Source organism: Natator depressus, chromosome 13 (assembly GCF_965152275.1).
Source record: "Natator depressus isolate rNatDep1 chromosome 13, rNatDep2.hap1, whole genome shotgun sequence".
In the NCBI taxonomy this organism is placed as follows: domain Eukaryota; kingdom Metazoa; phylum Chordata; order Testudines; family Cheloniidae; genus Natator; species Natator depressus.
Window position 1 is genome coordinate 41,901,595 of NC_134246.1, and position 13,847 is coordinate 41,915,441.

General features: G+C 47.2%; 1 long non-coding RNA gene and 2 pseudogenes across 1 annotated transcript; 1 reads left to right on the forward strand and 2 right to left on the reverse strand.

The window, feature by feature from the left end:
* Positions 1 to 523: 523 nt before the first annotated feature.
* Positions 524 to 1,490, forward strand: LOC141997579 (olfactory receptor 4E1-like; annotated as a pseudogene).
* A 5,407-nt stretch (positions 1,491 to 6,897) lies between these two features.
* Positions 6,898 to 8,101, reverse strand: LOC141997580 (olfactory receptor 4E2-like; annotated as a pseudogene).
* A 38-nt stretch (positions 8,102 to 8,139) lies between these two features.
* Positions 8,140 to 13,612, reverse strand: LOC141997581 (uncharacterized). Its single transcript, XR_012641739.1, has 3 exons — positions 13,245 to 13,612; positions 11,986 to 12,068; positions 8,140 to 8,342 (listed from the first exon to the last, which is right to left on the reverse strand). It is a non-coding gene; the product is annotated as an uncharacterized LOC141997581 (long non-coding RNA).
* Between the last annotated feature and the right edge of the window lie 235 nt (positions 13,613 to 13,847).

The window sequence follows — 13,847 nt, forward strand, 5'->3', positions numbered from 1 at the left end:
CTCCTTTGCATGCGTTGTGCAGGGCTCTCTTGTTACATATATTTTTGTTCTTCTCTCCTCTTGAACAGATTTTAAAGCTGGAGTCAGGGGCAGAGTCTTGAGTCTCCCAGAATCAGCGGGAGCCCAGGGAGACCACAGGAGTCAGGGCAGCATATGAAATCCCTGGGAGTCAGGGCAGCCAGATGCTCCATTTCATCTTTAAAAAAAGTAAAACGGAAACAGTTTGATTTTTCCGAAATGTAAAATTTCACAATTTCGTTTCTGCAGGAAATTTTGAATTTTCAAGTTTTTATTCCAAATCACAAGGAGAACATTTTTTTTTAAACCCTGGAATTTTCAGGTGGGACAGAAATTCCCAAGCTGTGAGCAGCTCGACAGGGGTTGCGGGTTCTCCTCTTGAGTGTGCATTTTGCACATTTTTCCCGGCTCTCCTCTTGCACAGGGCTCCAGAATGTTGGCACTAAATACCTGCCATCACTTCTTGCAACATGTACCCCTCAGCTACCCACCTGCCTCTCCCACCATGTCCATTCTTACAGGGGCAATACACCCAAGACGGAACATGGTGGCACAGAATGAGAGCAGAGTGAATCAGTTCGTCCTTTCTGGCCTAAGCACCAACCATGCCCTGGAGCTGGTCCTGTTCGGCTTCTTCGCAGTCATCTACATGTTGATCCTGCAGGAGAACATGCTCATCGTCTTCACCATCACCTACGACCAATGCCTGCCCACCCCCATGTACTTTTTCCTCAGCAACCTCTCTTTCATTGACGTCTGCCACTCCTCAGTGGTGATGCCCAAGATGCTGGCTGACTTCCTAGTGGAGAGGAAGACCATCTCCTTTGGTGAATGCATTGCCCAGATGTTCTTCCTCCACCTCTTCGCCTGCACTGAGATCCTCCTCCTCACCGCCATGGCCTACGACCGCTAGGCAGCCATCTGCAACCCCATGCAATAGGGCACCATCATGAGCCGCAGGTTCTGCCTGAAGCTGGCAGTGGCCATGTAGCTGGGTGGGCTGGTTCACTCCATGACCCTGACCCTTAACCTCCCATACTGTGGCCCCAATGCCATTGACAACTTCTTCTGCAATGTCCCGTTGGTCCTCCAGCTGGCCTGCACTGACACCTATGTCTTTGAGGTGCTCATCGTCTCCAACTCGGGGCTCCAACTCCGTGGTCTGCTTTGTGGTGCTGGTGGTATCCTACACAGTCATCCTCATCTCCCTGAGGAACCACTTCTCCGAGGGGCGTCACTAAGCACTCTCCACCTGCGTCACCCACCTGACGGTGGTGACGCTCTTCCTGGGCCACTGCATCTTCATCTACCTCAGGCCAGCCAAGAGCCTGGCCGTAGACAAGGTGGTCTCGGTGTTCTTCATGGCCGCCACCCCGCTGCTTAACTCCGTCATCAACACCCTGAAGAACGAGGACATGCAGCAGGCACTGCGCAAACTGCAGGCGAGGCAGGTCAATTCCAGAGACAAATGACCCTGAGTTCCAAGGAATCGTTTTTGGGGCAGTTCTCTGGCCTGTGTCACACAGGAGGCCAGAATAGATGATCACAGTGGTTTCTTCTGGCATTTGTATCTATGACTCTATGAATATTTATCGCTTCTCCACCACCCATCACTGTTTTATCTGGGTATCTGTCCATCTTTAGGGATTTCTTCACTGCCATGATCACTCATGGTGTAACTTGAGTATCGCCCCCTAACCCAGCTCCCATACACACTCACCAATTTCTAGCTCAAGTTAAGTGGTGGTTTATGGTCAAGCTAACTGGCCCATTGGGGGATGGGGAGATGGGGGTTAAGCTTGAGTGCTGCTTACCAGAGCTAATAGAATAAATTATTTTTTGGTTCTCTGGCAGTCCCAAAAAATTATGTAGGGGGGAAGGGGAGGGATAATTTTGGGTAGAATGAAATGTCTCCTTCAATCTGAAACTGAATTTTTGTTTCATTTTTTTAACTTTAAAAAAAAACTTAATAAAATCAAAGTAAACTTTGACACAAAAAATTATCTCACATCAAAAAATCAAAACATTTTATTTTTAAAATGTCAAAATGAAACATTTTTATATTTTCAGAATGTTTTTTCCCTATCAGAACAATTCAGCAAAATAAACACGAATGCATGGTGAATGTTCATGGTGGAGTTCACGGCAGATAGGTCCATCAAAGGCTATTAGCCAAGATGGCTAAGCCTGAGACTGCCAGATGCTGGGACTGGACAACAGAAGATGGATCACCTAATAATTACCCTGTTCTGTTCATTCCTCCTGAAGCACCTGGCCCTGGCCACTGTCTGAAGACAGGCTACTGGGCTAGATGGGCCTTTGGTCTGACCCAGTCTGGACGTTCTTATTGTTAGGATATAGATATTCAGACCTGTCTGCAAAGGCCTGTACTTTAAGAATTTAGGTGTATTCTTATCACTTGGCTAGTTAGAGGTATAAAAGAAAGAATCAAAATCACTGTCTGCCAGTGTAAGGTCTTTCTCTTACTGTGACAGTCTGAGGCCCTGTTCTTAGGCTAAGGCCTTTGGCTAAGCGACAGAGGCAGCCATAAGCTGGGAAGCGACCGGTCACATCCTCACATTCCAAACTAGTCACATTGAAAGAAGGTGCTATTGGGCTGTTAGGAATACAATCCTGTCCTGATAGTGCCTATCACCTCCAGAGAAAGGGAAGTGCCTAGAAGATGTAAAAGGAAATTGAGGTTGATAGTTTTCTGTCTGGTAAGAACTCACTTATCAATAGACACAGCTGGGAAACTCTTATGTCTTTAGAGATGTAGTTGTGAAATCCCCACTTCTGTATTGTTTTGTCATTATAGTTCCCAATTTGCTGTTGTTTATTGACATGGTCTCTGTCTGGTTCTGTGATTGTTTCTGTCTGCTGTATAATTAATTTTGCTGGGTGTAAACTAATTAAGGTGGTGGGATATAATTGGTTAGCTAATCAGGTTACAATATGTTAGGATTGGTTAGTTAAATTTCAGTAGAATGATTGGTTAAGGTATAGCTAAGAATATTACTATATAAATTAGGGGCAAACAGGATGTAAGTTGGGATTCGAAAATAAGGAAAAAGGAACTTGTATTTAAGCTTGCTGGAAGTTCACCCCAATAAACATCGAATTGTTTGCACCTTCGGACTTCGGGTATTGTTGCTCTCTGTTCATGCGAGAAGGACCAGGGAAGTGGGAGAGTGAAGGAATAAGCTCTCTAACACTTATGTTTCTTATTCTTATGTGTGAAATGTTTCCGTCAATCCAAATCTGCATTTTTCAGCAAAAATATTCAGGTGCTAGCAAAAAGAAAAGGAGTACTTGTGGCACCTTAGAGACTAACCAGTTTATTTGAGCATGAGCTTTCGTGAGCTACAGCTCAGACGTTCTGGTTAAACTTGGATTATTGCTGTGCACATTGTAAGATGAGCTATTGCCAGCAGGAGAGTGAGTTTGTGTGTGTGGTTTTTGGAGGGGGGTGTGGGGGGGGGGTGAGAAAACCTGGATTAGTGCTGGAAATGACCCACCTTGATTATCATGCGCATTATAAAGAGAGGTTTCAAAGAGGGATGGGCTATTACCAGCAGGAGAGTGAGTTTGTATGTGTGTCTGTGGGGGGGGGGGGGAAGGGTGAGAAAACCTGGATTTGTGCTGGAAATGGCCCTACTTGAAGATCACTTTACCAGCAGGACAGTGGGGTGGGAGGAAGTTTTGTTTCATGGTCTGTGTGTGTATATAATGTCTTCTGCAGTTTCCACGATATGCTATGCATCCGATGAAGTGAGCTGTAGCTCAGGAAAGCTCATGCTCAAATAAACTGGTTAGTCTCTAAGGTGCCACAAGTACTCCTTTTCTTTTTTCTATTTACGAATACAGACTAACACGGCTGTTACTCTGAAACCTGTCAGGTGCTAGCCTGTCTCCGCCTGTTATCACAAGAAATATTTAGCCACTGGAGCTCAATACCTCATGGTACCACTGAGCGTTCGCAATGCAGCAAGTAAAACATTCTCCACCTGAACATTTTCTGTCAAAAAGGGACATTTTGTTGAATTTGAAATTTTCTATGGGAATGTGTCTATTTTGATGGGCAGGAGCGGGGAGGAGAAAGCATTTTGAGAAAGTCAAAATATTTCATTCTGACCTTGTCGGAATGAAACCTTTCGATGTTTCATTTTATTTCAAAATTTACTTCATTGTACATTACAGTATCAATTACAATTTACAATATTTTTTAAAACTGAAATCAGAACAGAACATTTTTATTGACCTGAAAGTGGGAAAGCTTGAACTTTTGTTGTTGTTTTTCGTTCTGATTTCAGAACGAAAACAAATTTCAAAATGTCCAGTTTTCCCGTGGCATGGAAATCCTGAGTATTGCCCAGCTCCACTGAGCAGGGCTTCATACAGTGCCACGTTGATATCATTATCCCTTTTGACATAGCGGCTAGTCCAAGTTTGGGGAGCTGGGGGTGTTCTGGTTGGGAGTCAGGGCAGCATAAGAAATCCCTGGGAGTCAGGGCAGCCAGATGCCAGGGAAATCAACAAGGGAGTCTGGTATTTTCGCTGATGGACTCGTGTTTATTGACAAGGAATGTACATTCCTGCTTCTCCAGACAAGGAGAGAAGCAAAAAACAGGGATAGCTTCTTTGCTCCTGACACCAAACTCTTTCAGCCAGCTGGTTCAGGCTGCATAGTTGGCTCTCCTTCTCTCTTGCTGCTGTCCCTTTCTAGCCTTGTGTCCCTTTGCTTGTGTTGTACCACAGACCTACAACAAAAAATCCCTTTGGTGCTCTCTGCTCTCTGCTGGGTGGGCTCAAATACCCCATTTGTCTTCAGTGGGTTGGTTTAGCTGTCTCTTAAGGCTCATCTAATCTGTTCCGACCTCCGCCTCTGGTTTAACACATCTCACTTAACAAGATAGCTAAGGAGAACATCCAGAGTTGCATTAGATAGTTTGGAAGGGTCATTAACTCTCCGGGTTCTGAGCATAAACCCAACACTAACAGACAGAGGATAGGGGAAACTTTCCTCTAGGCGGTTTCCATCGCTGGTACCGGGCACTGTCAAGACAGAAATCTGGGCTGGATGGGCCCCAGTCTGATCTGGCCTGGCCATTCCTAGGTTGACAGGTCTAAACCCTAGGTGCATGAATGAGTGGGTAACTTAGAGCAGCTGGGAATCTGTCCCATTGACTCTAATGGAGCTATGGGTGATTTACACTACCTGGGGACCTGGTCCCCATTGACTCCAGTGGAGTTATGGCCAATTTGCACCAGTGTGGAATCTGGCCCCACTGACTCCAGTGGAGTTATGCCTGACTTACACCCATTGGGGATCTGGCCCCTTATCTCTGGTCCATGCCATTGCAAAGTCTCCAGCACAAGTCTGCATCCTTCTAATCAATTCCTCTGGGTCCCATTACAAGTTTTTGAAGGAAGTCCAGCTGGGCTGATGCTGCCTCCGGAACGAGTTGTTCAGGATCTAATTAAAAGTAGCAGCAGGAGTGTGATGAGGCACATGGAAGAGACAGAAGCAGAATCAGCTCTCAGGAGAGACTGCACCAGCCTGCTGGCGTAAGAAGTGACACAACGGTCCCAGCACGTCGCATTTGGGCTGTTCCACTGTCCAACTCTCCCTGCATTCCCACCAGTCATCGATGGACTGGAGTGACCCCTAGGGAACTAGTAATGTCCCACCTGCCCATAAACTCATCACCTATTCGAGCTTCTCACCCCCACCCAGACAAAGCCCCCAAAACTTGGGGATGGGGGTGAAATCTAAGAGGTCAAGCAAGGGCTGGGAGCCAGGACTCCTGGGTTCTATCCTCAGCTCTGGGTGGGGAGTGGGGTCTAGTGGGTTAGAGCAGTGGTTCTCAACCAGGGGTACGGATACCCCATGGAAGACCTCTGCATTCCCCCAGGAGGGGTTAGAAGGGGGTACACAGAGATCTTCCAGGAGGTCCATCAACTCATCTAGATATTGGCCTAGTTTTACAACAGGCTACAGAAAAAGCACTAGCAAAACCAGTACAAACTAAAATTTCAAACAGACAATGGCTTGCTTATGCTGCTCTATACACACCATACAGTGAAATGTCAATACAATATTTCTATTCCAGTTGATTTATTTTATAATGATATGGTACAAATGAGAAAGTCAGCCATTGTTCAGTTTGAGTGTGTTGTGACATGTCTGTATTTTTAGGTCTGATTTTGTAAGCGAGTCGTTTTTAAGTGAGGTGAAACTTGGCAGTACGCAAGACAAATCAGACCCCTGAAAGGGGAACAGTCATCTGGAAAGGTTGAGAACCACTGGGATAGAGCAGCAGGGCTGGGCGATAGGACTCCCAGGTCCTATTGCGAAATATTCCACTGAGTGACCCTTGGTAAACTCAGACATCTATGGTCACATGTGACTAGTTCTGAGACCCCACTCACTCAGCTCTGCTGGTGCCCCTCTATCCCAACCCACAGCCTCCCTGCACTCCCCACACCCTCCAGCTCAGTTAGTGTCCCTCAATCCCAACCCATAGTCCCCTGCTAGGCCAGCCCTGGGCTCCCCACGTGCTCTATTGAGCAGCACCTGACCTAATGGTGTGACAGATTCCAAAGTAAAATCTCTTCTAACTCCTGGTGAAATATGGCGGGGAACAGAGAATGCGCGGAGGAGAATTCCACAGCTGGAGTTTCCTGGCGCTTCTGGCTCCACAGAACTTTAAAGAAGAAGTACAGAGAAAAAAGGACTCTTGCAAAGTAACTTTAATCATGCGAGCTTGGGCCTTTGGATCAGTTAAGCCCAGGGATAATATCAGCCGATAGCATGTGCTCAGTTCATCGGACTCTGTGTCCAGGACCCAGAAAAGCTTTCTTTCCCTTCCTGCTTTGTTGTTACGTTCCCTTGGACTTACATCCGCTCAGCTTTATTGTTGTTGGTAACCACAGTAAAGAAAAAATGTGTTAATGTTTGTGTATTTGTGTGTGTGTGTGTGTTTTTGTGTGTCTTCCAATCCATCCCTCTGGAACCCATTTCCCCATGCACTGGTCCATTCCTACCTTGGACGGTTCTCCTCCATATGGACCCCATCTGTCTGGACATTACCCTATTTCCCCCGGGAGAAGACCTGTCTCTCCCTAAGCTTCCTCATGGCCCCCTTCACCTCCTGGTTCCTCAGGGTGTAGATCACCGGGCTGAGCACTGGTGTCACCACTGTGTAGAAAACTGACACGACCTTGTCCAGCGAGAAGCTGGTAGCAGGGCGGATGTAGATGAAGATGCAGGGCCCAAAGAACAACCCCACCACCGCCAAGTGGGAAGCGCAGGTGGAGAGCGCTTTGTGCCGTCCTTCAGCGCTCTAGCTCCACAGAGAGACCAGGATCACCAGGTCAGAGCCTCGCAGGGCCAGGAAGCAGGTGAGAGAGATCATGCTGCTGTTCGAGACGATCAGCACCCCCTCAGGTAGGTGTCAGTGCAGGCCAGTTTGATGACAGGCGGCACGTCGCAGAAGAAGCTATTGATGATGTTGGGGCCACAGTAGGGCAGCCGGACGGTGAGCACTGTCTGCACCAGGGAGTGGACAGTGGCTCCAGACCACAGCCCCCCACCAGCCAGGTGCAGGCTCACATGCTCATGAGCGTGGGGTACTGCAGCGGGTGACAGATGGCCACGTAGCAGTCGTAAGCCATGACGGTCAGGAGGAAGATCTCGGCGCAGGTGCAGAGGTGGAGGAAGAAAAGCTGGGCCACGCAGCCCCCGAAGGAGATGGTCTTCTCCACGGAGAGGAGATCAGCCAACATCTTGGGGGCCGAGAGTGAGGCGTGGCAGAGGTCAATGAAGGAGAGGTTCCCCAGGAAAAAGTACATGGGGGTGTGGAGGCGCCAGTCTTTGTCATCATCACCATGATGAGGACGTTCCCCACCAGGATGAGCAGGTAAGTGATGGAGAAGAGGGCAAAGAGGGCCAGCGGCAGCTCCCGGCTCTCGGAGAGGCTGAGCAATACAAAGTGCATCACCATGGTGACATTCTCCCCATCCATGCAGCAGGCTCTGCGGGGGAGATCCACGCACTGTCCCAGGCAGGGAATCACGGGGACGTGTGCCGAGCAGAGCTCTTCGCTGGGATCTGGGGGCAAGACGTTCAGAGCCTGGGCACGGGGGAGGTTCAAAGCCAGCTAAGGGATCTGGGCACTCAAAATGAGTGGATGGGGGCATCCGATTCCCTGGGGGGGATTTGAAACACTTGCTCTACAGGCGGTTTTTTAAAAAAGAGAGTGCCCAACTCCCATTGACGTTTGCAGTGCCTCACTCCCTTGGGCTCCCTTGGAAATCACAGCCTGCGTGTGGAGGAGAAAGAAGGAAAGAAACCATTAGCCAGATAAAACTGTTGCGGACACTGATGTCTGGTTAATAGCAAGGATCTCTACACACAGTCATTAGACCCAACAACCCAGTCCACACACAAGACAACCAATAAATCATTGTACATAAGCCATTCGCACAGAGACACACACCTCTACCCTCCACACCGTGGGCTCAGAATAGAGCCTCAAGTATGTCCGTGTCTTTCCACCTTACAAAGAGAGAGAAGGGGAAGTGCTGGGTCTATTCAGCTTGCTGACGAGAAGGTTAAGAGGTTTATAGATTCACAGATCAGTTTCCAAGGCCAGAAAGAGCCACTGTGATCATCTCATCTGACCTCCTGTATAACACAGGCCACAGAATTTCCCCAGAATAATTCCTGGAGCGGATCTTTTAGAAAAACATACAGTCTCGATTTTAAAATTGCTGCTGATGGAGAATCTACCATGATCCTTGTTAAATTGTTCCAGTGGTTAATCACCGTCATTGTTCAAAATGGATGCCTTATTTCCGGTCTGAATTTGTCCATCTTCAACTTCTAGCCATTGGATCATGTTAGGTGTTCCTCAGCTAGACTGAAGAGCCCACTATTAAACAGATGTTCCCCGTGTACGTGCTTATAGACTGTAACCTTCTCTTTGCTCAGCTAAATAGATTGAGCTGCTTGAGTCGCTCACAATAGGGCAGGTTTTCTCATCCTTTAATCATTCTCGTGGCTTTTCTCTGACCCCTCTCCACTTTATCAACATCCTTTTGAATTGTGGGCACCAGAACGGACACAGGATTCCAGCAGCTGTAGCACCAGCGCCAAATACAGAGGCAAAATAGCCTCTCTGCTCCTACTCAGGATTCCCCTGTCCATGCAGCCCAGGATCACATTAGCCCTTTTGGCCACAGTGTTGCGCTGGGAACTCCTGTTCAGCTGATTATCCACCATGACACCCAAATCTTTTTCAGGGTCCTGCTTCCCAGGACAGAGTCCCCCATCCTGTATGTTTGGCCCACATTCTTTGTTCCTAGGTGTAGACATTTACATGTAGGTGACTTGATTCCAGTCTATAAACACCTGCTTGGTGAAGAGATCTCTGATAACAGAGGGTGCTTTCCTGTAGCAGCCAAAGGCAGCACTAGATCCAGTGGCTGTGGGCTGAAGCTAGACCGATTCAGACAGGAACTATGGTTACAAAAAGTTAACAGGCCATTGAGACAATTTACCAAATTACCAGATTTTCCACCCCTGAAATCTGTAAACCAATAAGGGACGACTTTCTCGAGGATTCACTCCAATCCAACACCGAGTTACTGGACTCGACTCGGGAATCCCAGGGGTGAAATTCTCTGGTCTAAGCTATGCAGGAGGTTAAACTGGGTGATCAAAATGGCCTCTTTAACCCTTAAAATCCATGAATCTATCCTCCAGGGCAGAATTAGATTTTTTATAATTTCAACAGATAATATCCATGTTCTATTTTTAAACATTTGTTTCTATTTTTATCTATTTAAATGTTCGTAGTTGTGGGAAATTATGGAGGTGTCAGACAATAATTATTTGACGCTGTGCTATGAAAAGTTAAAGCTTTATAACCCTTAACACAAATTGTCAACATCACATGTCAAAATATACAAAGTAAATCTCCTTCAACTAAACTCTAATAAGTGCTCAAGCAACATCTTTCTTACTTTGCCTAGCTAAATTTTGATTATTTATCGATGGAGATATTTTTGTCAGTTTGTGTGTACGATTAAATCAGTGTTCACCAACATTTACTGACAAAAAACTAACCCTTCCAAGAGCTTTATAACACGAGTGCTCAGTTACTGGGTTCAGTAATGGACGGGGGGAATTCACTCCACCACCCAAGTGCCTGGGTGAAACCTCCTGCCCTGGGTTATGCTGGAGGTCAGACAAGGTGACCAAATGGCCCCTTTTCGGTTTAACATCTATACATCTAGGGACTATTTTTAAAAAATCACCATTCCACTAGGAGATGCAATCAGACGAAAGAACTTGGAATTTCTAGAACATAGGCAGATTGGACTGGAAGGGACTTCCTGAGTCATGAAGTCCTTTCCATACTATTACAAGCAACCCATTTGTAATCCCATTTGTAAATTTATCAAACTCCATCTTTAAGCTCACTAGCTTGTTTGCCCCACTCCTATTGGGAGGCTATTCCAGAATTTCTCTCCTCTGATGGTTGGAAACCTTCTTCTCATTTCCAGCATAAATTTATGTGTGGCCAGTTTATCCCCATTTGTTCTGGTGCCAACTTTGTCCTTTAGCTTCAGTAGCTCTTCTCCCTCCCTGGTATTTACCCTCCTGATGTATTTACAGAGCAAAATCAGTTCCTTTCTCAGCCTTGATTTTGCTAAACATGCTGTCAGTGTTCCCTCCACACTCTGAACTCTAGGGTTCAGATGTGGGTACCCACATGAGAGACCCCCTAAGCTTATTTCTACCGGCTTAGGTTAAAACTTCCCCAAGGCACAAATTCTTTGCCCTTGGAGGGTATGCTGCCACCACCAAGTGATTTAACAAAGAATCAGGGAAAGGACCACTTGGCGTTCCTATTTCTGCAAAATATCCCCCCAAGCCCTTACACCCCCTTTCCTGGTGAGGCTTGAAGATAATATCCTAACCAATTGGTTACAAAGTGATCACCGACCCAAACCCCTGGGTCTTAGGACAATGGAGAAATCAGTCAGGTTCTTTAAAAGAAGAATTTTATTTTAAAAAAAGGTAAGAAGCACCTCTGTAAAATCAAGATGGAAAATAACTTTACAGGGTAACAAAAGATTCAAAAACACAGCAGAACTTCCTCTAGGCTTAGTTTCAAAGTTACCAAAAACAGGAATAAACCTCCCTCCAGCCAAGGAAAAATTCACAAGCAAAACAAAAGATAATCTAACACACCTTGCCTGGCTTTTACTTACAATTTTTGTAATATGAGAGACTTTTAGGATGGTTTATAGGACAAGGAGTTTTCTGACCCGATGCTTCTCTGCTTCCCAAGAGAACACACAAAACAAAGCCTTCCCCCACCCCCAGGATTTGAAAGTATCTTCTTTCCCCATTGGTCCTTTTGGTCAGATGCCAACCAGGTTATTTGAGCTTCTTAATCCCTTACAGGTAAGGAGGAATTCTAGGCTACCCGTAGCTGTATGGTTATGACACAAACCCAGCTCTTTGAGCCTCCTCTCCTAAAATCAGTTCTCTATTCCCGGGATATCTTAGCAGCCCTTCTCTGCATCTGTTATAATTTGATTTCATCTTTCTTGACCATGAGTAACCAGTATTGGACACGGTATTCCAGATGAGGTCTTGCCAGTGCGTTGTACAATGGCATTAATACTCCCCGATTGCTACAGGAAAGCTCTACAGAAAATGTGTTCAGTATTTGTTGGGTGTGAATGTTCTGTTCCTTGCTTGTCGTTCAGATCCCAACAGAGAGGGAAAAGGAGTAAATTCGTGCCCAATGCATTGGACACACAAACAGCTCTGATGACCCATCAAGATACTGATTCACTGCTGGCTTACCAGTGTGCCAGAGTGGAGAATCTGGCCCCAGCCTAGTAACTCTGGCTCTATTGGTTTTGCCATGACATAAGGGGATTTACCTGATCTAGTGCAGAGGTGGGCTGAGTAAAGCTGCAGCCTCCTTAACTGAATCCCTGTCAGAAAGCTCCACAGATTCATGCTCCTATTAAAAGAAAGAAAGAAAGAAAGAAAGAAAGAAAGAAAGAAAGAAAGAAAGAAAGAAAGAAAGAAAGAAAGAAAGAAAGAAAGAAAGAGTTTGAGTCTCTTCTCAGGAATCTTTGGGGATCCTGAATTTTCCTGACAATGCACCCAGACAGCTGCACATTTCCAGTCGTTAGTAGCAAATGTCTCTATTCATCTTCACCACGGAGCTTAGCACAATCTAACGTACAATACTCCAGTGATCTGCTGCAGCCCTTCAGCTCATGTGAGTCAGTGCAGACACACAAGAGGCAGCAGAGCTGCACTGATTGACACTGGCTGAGTCTCTGGCTGGCTATTTCTACAGCCTGTTCCATCCAAGGATCTTCAACCGCTTTATAAACCATGAGCTGAGGTTTTCCTAGGAACCAAAGGGAGTTAGGTGCTCAGGTTTGCTGGGAAATCCCAGCTAGGTTGGCAGAAGAGGATGCTCAGCTGCACACTCTTGAGATGGGGAGCAGCTGGGAGCCTCTGACTGTCAGGCTGTCCGTGGCCCACGTAGGGCCCGAAATCAGTGGACATTTGTGAAGACGTTGGCCTCATGATGCGCCCAGCGTTCCTGGCAGAGGCCAGGGGAGACGCCAGAGACCCTGTTCCCACCCACACTAGAATAGAGCCTTAGCTGCTCCGAGTCAGTGCAGCTCCCACTGAAATCCGCTTATGGGAACCAGCTGGCAAGGCAGTCCTCCATATAGCGCGCGTCCCCAGCCACCCGAGACTTCCTCCAACAAGGACGGGGAATGAGCCAGCCTCTTCTGCAGGGGTTCAAGGAAAATTTCCCCCATGGCAGATTTGCGAAGGAGCATACAGGGTTAGAGTGAGGATGAAGGTTATGGTTCGAGTGTGGGGTGACAGGTCTTTGACAATGGCAGCCATTCAGGGCACGGCCTCCTTCCTTGTGTGGCTGTGCAGCACCTGGCCTAATGAGTTCTGGTATCATGGACACTTCTAGGTACCACCGTGGTACAAATGAATGACGGAGCCAGCTCCCCGGCTGTGTAAATCAGCAGCGCATGTTCACTGCAATGGATCGGTGGCCAAGTTATGTCAGCTGGGCATCCGACCCATTAATAATAAACCCCAAACCACAGGGCTGGTTAAAATCCCCTGCTCTGCCTTTGGAAGGCAGTGTATTTACCTGCGGCGCCCAAGCAGCTTCAGGATTTCCTCTCATCTCTGCATCCTGGCTTGGCAGCTGGTCCCGAGTTCCCAGCCTAGTGTGATGCTGTCTCCTGTCAGATATAGGACCGTCTGCTTCGCTCAGCCTCCAGGCTGGGGGCTGGTTGAAAGAGTGAGCTGTTGGGAGACCTGTGCACCGTCCCCTAATTAAATCACCAGGGACATGACTTTTTTTTAAGTATGAAATGTTTTCCCCAGGCACAGAGTTTTCCGCAAGCCATAGTGAACTCCAGAAGAAGCCAAAGCAGGGAGCTCTGGGAATTCGGAGAACTTCCCACGGTTTCACTGGACTTCCTCGGCCCGGTGCTGTTTGCTCCAACTTTCCCCCTCCACAACTTCACTGCCCACTGGCGTCTCTCATCTTCTTCTCCCTACCTTGTCCCCTCACCCCTTTCCCTCGCCTTTCCTTTCCATTTCACTGAGTCCCTCCTAGAAAAGTCAGCCCCCAAAACTCCTGGCACTCAACGCCATTCGCAGCTATCCCATTGTTCGCTCTGCTGGGGCGTTATCTCCCTTCCCTCCTCCGCTGTCTCTCTGGTCTATTTAAATGTCAGCTTTTCGG